This window comes from Oncorhynchus keta, chromosome 10, assembly GCF_023373465.1.
Source record: "Oncorhynchus keta strain PuntledgeMale-10-30-2019 chromosome 10, Oket_V2, whole genome shotgun sequence".
Lineage (NCBI taxonomy): Eukaryota > Metazoa > Chordata > Actinopteri > Salmoniformes > Salmonidae > Oncorhynchus > Oncorhynchus keta.
The window spans coordinates 81,283,616-81,293,615 of NC_068430.1; the positions used below are offsets into that span (position 1 = coordinate 81,283,616).

The window sequence follows — 10,000 nt, forward strand, 5'->3', positions numbered from 1 at the left end:
TAGGGTCCATAGTGTATTACTTAGTGCACTACTTATGAAGGGAATAGGGCCCATAGTGTATTACTTAGTGCACTATAAAGGGAATAGGGTCCATAGTGTATTACTTAGTGCTCTATAAAGGGAATAGGGCCCATAGTGTAGTACTTAGTGCACTATAAAGGGAATAGGGTCCATAGTGTATTACTTAGTGCACTACTTATAAAGGGAATAGGGCCCATAGTGTATTACTTAGTGCTCTATAAAGGGAATAGGGTCCATAGTGTAGTACTTAGTGCACTATAAAGGGAATAGGGTCCATAGTGTATTACTTAGTGCACTATAAAGGGAATAGGGTCCATAGTGTATTACTTAGTGCACTACTTATAAAGGGAATAGGGCCCATAGTGTATTACTTAGTGCACTATAAAGGGAATAGGGTCCATAGTGTATTACTTAGTGCACTATAAAGGGAATAGGGTCCATAGTGTAGTACTTAGTGCACTATAAAGGGAATAGGGTCCATAGTGTATTACTTAGTGCACTATAAAGGGAATAGGGTCCATAGTGTAGTACTTAGTGCACTACTTATAAAGGGAATAGGGCCCATAGTGTATTACTTAGTGCTCTATAAAGGGAATAGGGTCCATAGTGTAGTACTTAGTGCACTATAAAGGGAATAGGGTCCATAGTGTAGTACTTAGTGCACTATAAAGGGAATAGGGTCCATAGTGTATTACTTAGTGCACTATAAAGGGAATAGGGTCCATAGTGTAGTACTTAGTGCACTACTTATAAAGGGAATAGGGCCCATAGTGTAGTACTTAGTGCACTATAAAGGGAATAGGGTCCATAGTGTATTACTTAGTGCACTATAAAGGGAATAGGGTCCATAGTGTATTACTTAGTGCACTATAAAGGGAATAGGGTCCATAGTGTAGTACTTAGTGCACTATAAAGGGAATAGGGTCCATAGTGTATTACTTAGTGCACTATAAAGGGAATAGGGTCCATAGTGTATTACTTAGTGCACTACTTATAAAGGGAATATGGCCCATAGTGTATTACTTAGTGCACTATAAAGGGAATAGGGTCCATAGTGTATTACTTAGTGCACTATAAAGGGAATAGGGTCCATAGTGTATTACTTAGTGCACTATAAAGGGAATAGGGTCCATAGTGTATTACTTAGTGCTCTATAAAGGGAATAGGGTCCATAGTGTAGTACTTAGTGCACTATAAAGGGAATAGGGTCCATAGTGTATTACTTAGTGCACTATAAAGGGAATAGGGTCCATAGTGTAGTACTTAGTGCACTATAAAGGGAATAGGGTCCATAGTGTATTACTTAGTGCACTATAAAGGGAATAGGGTCCATAGTGTATTACTTAGTGCACTATAAAGGGAATAGGGTCCATAGTGTAGTACTTAGTGCACTATAAAGGGAATAGGGTCCATAGTGTATTACTTAGTGCACTATAAAGGGAATAGGGTCCATAGTGTAGTACTTAGTGCACTACTTATAAAGGGAATAGGGCCCATAGTGTATTACTTAGTGCTCTATAAAGGGAATAGGGTCCATAGTGTAGTACTTAGTGCACTATAAAGGGAATAGGGTCCATAGTGTAGTACTTAGTGCACTATAAAGGGAATAGGGTCCATAGTGTATTACTTAGTGCACTACTTATAAAGGGAATAGGGCCCATAGTGTAGTACTTAGTGCACTACTTATAAAGGGAATAGGGCCCATAGTGTATTACTTAGTGCACTATAAAGGGAATAGGGTCCATAGTGTATTACTTAGTGCACTATAAAGGGAATAGGGTCCATAGTGTAGTACTTAGTGCACTACTTATAAAGGGAATAGGGCCCATAGTGTAGTACTTAGTGCACTATAAAGGGAATAGGGTCCATAGTGTATTACTTAGTGCACTATAAAGGGAATAGGGTCCATAGTGTATTACTTAGTGCACTATAAAGGGAATAGGGTCCATAGTGTAGTACTTAGTGCACTACTTATAAAGGGAATAGGGCCCATAGTGTATTACTTAGTGCTCTATAAAGGGAATAGGGTCCATAGTGTATTACTTAGAGCACTATAAAGGGAATAGGGTCCATAGTGTGTTACTTAGTGCACTACTTATAAAGGAAATAGGGTCCATAGTGTAGTACTTAGTGCACTACTTATAAAGGGAATAGGGCCCATAGTGTATTACTTAGTGCACTATAAAGGGAATAGGGTCCATAGTGTATTACTTAGTTCACTATAAAGGGAATAGGGTCCATAGTGTAGTACTTAGTGCACTACTTATAAAGGGAATAGGGCCCATAGTGTATTACTTAGAGCACTATAAAGGGAATAGGGTCCATAGTGTATTACTTAGTGCACTATAAAGGGAATAGGGTCCATAGTGTGTTACTTAGTGCACTACTTATAAAGGGAATAGGGTCCATAGTGTAGTACTTAGTGCACTACTTATAAAGGGAATAGGGCCCATAGTGTATTACTTAGTGCACTATAAAGGGAATAGGGTCCATAGTGTATTACTTAGTGCACTATAAAGGGAATAGGGCCCATAGTGTAGTACTTAGTGCACTATAAAGGGAATAGGGTCCATAGTGTATTACTTAGTGCACTATAAAGGGAATAGGGTCCATAGTGTATTACTTAGTGCACTATAAAGGGAATAGGGTCCATAGTGTAGTACTTAGTTATTATTATTATTATATTACTTAGTGCACTATAAAGGGAATAGGGTCCATAGTGTAGTACTTAGTGCACTATAAAGGGAATAGGGTCCATAGTGTATTACTTAGTGCACTATAAAGGGAATAGGGTCCATAGTGTAGTACTTAGTGCACTACTTATAAAGGGAATAGGGCCCATAGTGTATTACTTAGTGCTCTATAAAGGGAATAGGGTCCATAGTGTAGTACTTAGTGCACTATAAAGGGAATAGGGTCCATAGTGTAGTACTTAGTGCACTATAAAGGGAATAGGGTCCATAGTGTATTACTTAGTGCACTATAAAGGGAATAGGGTCCATAGTGTAGTACTTAGTGCACTACTTATAAAGGGAATAGGGCCCATAGTGTAGTACTTAGTGCACTATAAAGGGAATAGGGTCCATAGTGTATTACTTAGTGCACTATAAAGGGAATAGGGTCCATAGTGTATTACTTAGTGCACTATAAAGGGAATAGGGTCCATAGTGTAGTACTTAGTGCACTATAAAGGGAATAGGGTCCATAGTGTATTACTTAGTGCACTATAAAGGGAATAGGGTCCATAGTGTATTACTTAGTGCACTACTTATAAAGGGAATAGGGCCCATAGTGTATTACTTAGTGCACTATAAAGGGAATAGGGTCCATAGTGTATTACTTAGTGCACTATAAAGGGAATAGGGTCCATAGTGTATTACTTAGTGCACTATAAAGGGAATAGGGTCCATAGTGTATTACTTAGTGCTCTATAAAGGGAATAGGGTCCATAGTGTAGTACTTAGTGCACTATAAAGGGAATAGGGTCCATAGTGTATTACTTAGTGCACTATAAAGGGAATAGGGTCCATAGTGTAGTACTTAGTGCACTATAAAGGGAATAGGGTCCATAGTGTATTACTTAGTGCACTATAAAGGGAATAGGGTCCATAGTGTATTACTTAGTGCACTATAAAGGGAATAGGGTCCATAGTGTAGTACTTAGTGCACTATAAAGGGAATAGGGTCCATAGTGTATTACTTAGTGCACTATAAAGGGAATAGGGTCCATAGTGTAGTACTTAGTGCACTACTTATAAAGGGAATAGGGCCCATAGTGTATTACTTAGTGCTCTATAAAGGGAATAGGGTCCATAGTGTAGTACTTAGTGCACTATAAAGGGAATAGGGTCCATAGTGTAGTACTTAGTGCACTATAAAGGGAATAGGGTCCATAGTGTATTACTTAGTGCACTATATAAAGGGAATAGGGTCCATAGTGTAGTACTTAGTGCACTACTTATAAAGGGAATAGGGCCCATAGTGTATTACTTAGTGCACTATAAAGGGAATAGGGTCCATAGTGTATTACTTAGTGCACTATAAAGGGAATAGGGTCCATAGTGTGTACTTAGTACTTAGTGCACTACTTATAAAGGGAATAGGGCCCATAGTGTAGTACTTAGTGCACTATAAAGGGAATAGGGTCCATAGTGTATTACTTAGTGCACTATAAAGGGAATAGGGTCCATAGTGTATTACTTAGTGCACTATAAAGGGAATAGGGTCCATAGTGTAGTACTTAGTGCACTACTTATAAAGGGAATAGGGCCCATAGTGTATTACTTAGTGCTCTATAAAGGGAATAGGGTCCATAGTGTATTACTTAGAGCACTATAAAGGGAATAGGGTCCATAGTGTGTTACTTAGTGCACTACTTATAAAGGAAATAGGGTCCATAGTGTAGTACTTAGTGCACTACTTATAAAGGGAATAGGGCCCATAGTGTATTACTTAGTGCACTATAAAGGGAATAGGGTCCATAGTGTATTACTTAGTTCACTATAAAGGGAATAGGGTCCATAGTGTAGTACTTAGTGCACTACTTATAAAGGGAATAGGGCCCATAGTGTATTACTTAGAGCACTATAAAGGGAATAGGGTCCATAGTGTATTACTTAGTGCACTATAAAGGGAATAGGGTCCATAGTGTGTTACTTAGTGCACTACTTATAAAGGGAATAGGGTCCATAGTGTAGTACTTAGTGCACTACTTATAAAGGGAATAGGGCCCATAGTGTATTACTTAGTGCACTATAAAGGGAATAGGGTCCATAGTGTATTACTTAGTGCACTATAAAGGGAATAGGGCCCATAGTGTAGTACTTAGTGCACTATAAAGGGAATAGGGTCCATAGTGTATTACTTAGTGCACTACTTATAAAGGGAATAGGGCCCATAGTGTATTACTTAGTGCACTATAAAGGGAATAGGGTCCATAGTGTATTACTTAGTGCACTATAAAGGGAATAGGGTCCATAGTGTATTACTTAGTGCACTATAAAGGGAATAGGGCCCATAGTGTAGTACTTAGTGCACTATAAAGGGAATAGGGTCCATAGTGTATTACTTAGTTATTATTATTATTATATTACTTAGTGCACTATAAAGGGAATAGGGCCCATAGTGTAGTACTTAGTGCACTATAAAGGGAATAGGGTCCATAGTGTAGTACTTAGTTATTATTATTATTATATTACTTAGTGCACTATAAAGGGAATAGGGCCCATAGTGTAGTACTTAGTGCACTATAAAGGGAATAGGGTCCATAGTGTAGTACTTAGTTATTATTATTATTATATTACTTAGTGCACTATAAAGGGAATAGTGTCTGTAGTCTATTACTTTGTATCAAAGATAACACATATTCTGTCCCTCCCATCCATATTTACAGACTTCTTGTGTGTTAGCCTGTATGTGTGTGTGTGTGTGTGTGTATGTGTGTGTGTGTGTGTGTCTGTGTGTGTGTGTGTGTGTGTCTCAGAGAGATAGACAGTAGGGGCATTGATGGGGTGGCTGGGTGGTGAGGTCATTATTGATGTCATAAGCTGTGATGTCATATGTCATCTCTGGTGGACGGTGGTGTGTGTGTGTGTGTGTGTGTGTGTGTGTGTGTGTGTGTGTGTGTGTGTGTGTGTGTGTGTGTGTGGTGGCTGCAGTAAGTCTTGGGGTCAACCCTATGTAGTACTGCACTACACCCTATTTGCCCTAGTCAATAGTAGTGCGCTACACCCTATTTGCCCTAGTCAATAGTAGTGCACTACACCCTATTTGCCCTAGTCAATAGTAGTGCACTACACCCTATTTGCCCTAGTCAATAGTAGTGCACTACACCCTATTTGCCCTAGTCAATAGTAGTGCACTACATAGGGAATAGGGTTCCATTTGGGATGCAGAGTGATTCACTTCCTTCCTGTCTGCCTGGTCAGGGCTAAACAGTTAGGAAGAAGTGATGTATGTATGTATGTATGTATGTGTGTGTGTGTGTGTGTGTGTGTGTATGTATGTATGTATGTGTGTGTGTGTGGGGGGGGGTTGTGCTTTTCATGGAACAGTTTCCACCGATCTGCCTGTTATGCTTTTCATGGAACAGTTTCATTTGTAATAATGTCTTCATGTCTCTAAATCCTTGTCATGTGGTTCATCATCATTCTATCCACATCTAAATGAACACGATACAAACCTAAAAAGTAACTTATATTGCCATTGTCAACTATGTAAAGACAGCCTACATAAAGCCAACAAATAACAACATTGTCAACTATGTAAAGACAGCCTACATAAAGCCAACAAATAACAACATTGTCAACTATGTAAAGACAGCCTACATAAAGCCAACAAGGTAGAAAATCTCCTGATAAAATGTTTTATATTGAATATGTTAACAGAAATGACTGTAACCAAAGTAACAAACATTGTAGATTAGAAATGATAGCAATTAACAGTAAATGTACTCCTGGTGATATATATATATTTATATATAAATAAAATGGGGAATTGATAGACACTAACAATCAGATGCAAATTCACACAATGAAGTTATGAAACAATGTGCCCAAATTGGCAGTAGAGAGCGCATTCTGCAGAGAGAAGTACATTGTACATCTGGGCGCTGCATGGTCGGACTTCTGCATTGGGCCATGCAGCATTTACGGTGATAAGGCTTCAGGAGTCAGGGCATTTATGCTTCTTGTGCTTCGCAGAGCAGTGCAGAGCTGTTGTCAAGGAAGTGTGTTTGTGTTTTCTTCCCGGATGTAATCTCCCCCACCTACCATTTTTTTTTTATATTTAAATTTTATTTCAACTTTATTTAACCAGGTAGACAAGTTGAGAACAAGTTCTCATTTACAACTGCGACCTGGCCAAGATAAAGCCAAGCAGTTCGACAGATATAACAACACAGAGTTACACATGGGATAAACAAACATACAGTCAATGATACAGTAGAACAAAATGTATATATACAGTGAGTGCAAATGAGGTAAGATAAGGGAGGTAAAGGCAATAAAATAGGCCTTAGTGGCGAGGTAATTATGATATAGAAATTAAACACTGGAGTGATAGATGTGCAGAAGATGAATGTGCAAGCAGAGATACTGGGGAGCAAAGGAGCAAAATAAATAAATACAGTATGGGGATGGGGTAGTTGGATGGGCTATTTACAGATGGGCTATGTACAGGTGCAATGCTCCGTGAGCTAACCAATCATGTCAATGTAGAGCTGTACAGAGCCCTCTGCATTGGTTCAACATTTGGGAGGGGCATGGCGATGCGGTAGGGAGTGTCGTTGGGCCTCTGCACTGGTTCAACATTTGGGAGGGGCATGGTGATGCGGTAGGGAGTGCCGTTGGGCCTCTGCGTTGGTTCAACATTTGGGAGGGGCATGGTGATGCGGTAGGGAGTGCCGTTGGGCCTCTGCGTTGGTTCAACATTTGGGAGGGGCATGGTGATGCGGTAGGGAGTGCCGTTGGGCCTCTGCATTGGTTCAACATTTGGGAGGGGCATGGCGATGCGGTAGGGAGTGCCGTTGGGCCTCTGCGTTGGTTCAACATTTGGGAGGGGCATGGCGATGCGGTAGGGAGTGCCGTTGGGCCTCTGCGTTGGTTCAACATTTGGGAGGGGCATGGCGATGCGGTAGGGAGTGCCGTTGGGCCTCTGCATTGGTTCAACATTTGGGAGGGGCATGGCGATGCGGTAGGGAGTGCCGTTGGGCCTCTGCGTTGGTTCAACATTTGGGAGGGGCATGGCGATGCGGTAGGGAGTGCCGTTGGGCCTCTGCGTTGGTTCAACATTTGGGAGGGGCATGGCGATGCGGTAGGGAGTGCCGTTGGGCCTCTGCGTTGGTTCAACATTTGGGAGGGGCATGGCGATGCGGTAGGGAGTGCCGTTGGGCCTCTGCATTGGTTCAACATTTGGGAGGGGCATGGCGATGCTGGTTCAACATTTGGGAGGGGCATGGCGATGCGGTAGGGAGTGCCGTTGGGCCTCTGCGTTGGTTCAACATTTGGGAGGGGCATGGCGATGCGGAGGGAGTCCCGTTGGGCCTCTGCATTGGTTCAACATTTGGGAGGGATGGTGATGCCGTTGGGCCTCTGCGTTGGTTCAACATTTGGGAGGGGCATGGCGATGCGGTAGGGAGTCCCGTTGGGCCTCTGCGTTGGTTCAACATTTGGGAGGGGCATGGCGATGCGGTAGGGAGTGCTGTTGGGCCTCTGCGTTGGTTCAACATTTGGGAGGGGCATGGCGATGCGGTAGTGAGTGCCGCTGGGCCTCTGCTTGCCTCTGGAGGCTCTGCAATTGGGTCACACCCTCCATATGGAGCCTCTGACCATATCTTCAGATCAAGTATAAATAGTCTCGGCCTCCATAATGGATTAGTGCCCTGAGATGGGCGCAAATATATATGTATTTGTTACTGCTCGACTCAAACAATCTTAGTCAACCAACAGCCTGACGACCAAACAATCGACCAGTCAACTAATTGGGGTCAGCCCTAATGTACTGTATGTGTGTGTGTGTGTGTGTGTGTGTGTGTGTGTGTGTGTGTGTGTGTGTGTGTGTGTGTGTGTGTGTGTGTGTGTGTGTGTGTGTGTGTGTGTGTGTGTGCAATCGTGGTTGGTTGGGAGAAACTTGACTGTCCGTATCCCCTCCCCTCCCCTTACTGTCCTGGATCACACACACACACACACACACACACACACACACACACACACACACACACACACACACACACACACACACACACACACACACACACACACACACACACACGGATGCTTTCAGGGCCCTGGGTTGATGCAAAGACGTTGACCTGGAAATTATTTGATTTCCATCGTATCGAGAGTCAAATAACCTATTTCTATCTCTCTCAGTCTCTCTCTTTCCCTTCATCTCTCTTCCTCAATCTCCTCTCTCTCCCTGTTCTCTCCCTGTATCTCTCTCTCTCTCTCTCTCTCTCTCTCTTTCAATCTCTCTCTCTCAATCTCCCCTCTCTCTCTCTCTTTCCTCTCTCTCTCTCTTTCCACTGTTTTTCTCTCTCCCTCTTTCCTCTCTCTCTCTCTCTTCCCTGTTCTCTCTCTCTCTCTTTCCCTCTCTCTCTCTCTCCCTCTCCTCTCTCTCTCTTTCCACTGTTTTTCTCTCTCTCTTTCCTCTCTCTCTCTCTCTCTTTCTCTCTCTCTCTCTCTCTCTCTCTCTTTTCCCTCTCTCTCTCTCTTTCTCTCTTCCTTTCCTCTCTCTTTCCATCTCCTCTCTCTTCCATCTCTCTCTCTCTTTCCCTCTCTCTCTTTCCATCTCTCTCTTTCCATCTTTCTTTCCATCTCTCTCTCTTTCCATCTCTCTCTCTTTCTCTCTCTCTTTCTCTCTCTCTCTTCCTCTCTCTCTTTCCATCTCTCTCTCTTTCCTTTCCATCTCTCTCTTTCCATCTCTCTCTTTCCATCTCTCTCTCTTTCCATCTCTCTTTCCATCTCTCTTTCTCTCTTTCCCTCTCTTCTTTCCCTCTCTCTCTCTTTCCCTCTTCCATCTTCCATCTCTTTCTTTCCTCTCTTTCCTCTCTTTCCATCTCTCTCTCTTTCCATCTCTCTCTCTTTCCATCTCTCTCTCTTTCCATCTCTCTCTCTTTCCATCTCTCTCTCTTTCCATCTCTCTCTTTCCATCTTTCTTTCCATCTCTCTCTCTTTCCATCTCTCTCTTTCCTTTCCATCTCTCTCTCTCTCTCTCTTTCCCTCTCTCTCTCTTTCCATCTCTCTCTTTCCATCTCTCTCTTTCCCTCTCTCTCTCTTTCCATCTCTCTCTTTCCATCTCTCTCTCTTTCCATCTCTCTCTCAATTCATTTTCAATGATCTTTGTTGGCATGACGTATTGATGATAAGCCATAAGCACAATGTTACATTAGAAAAAGTGTTCACTCTTAGAACAAAAGGGTTCTTCGGCTGTCCCCGTAGGAAACCCCTTTTTGGTTCTAGGGAGACCCTTTTTGGAAAGG

The 10,000-nt window shown here is 42.2% G+C and overlaps 1 pseudogene; it reads left to right on the top strand.

The window, feature by feature from the left end:
• Positions 1-10,000, top strand: part of LOC127931965 (dynamin-2-like) — an 86,957-nt pseudogene that overhangs the window by 4,527 nt on the left and 72,430 nt on the right.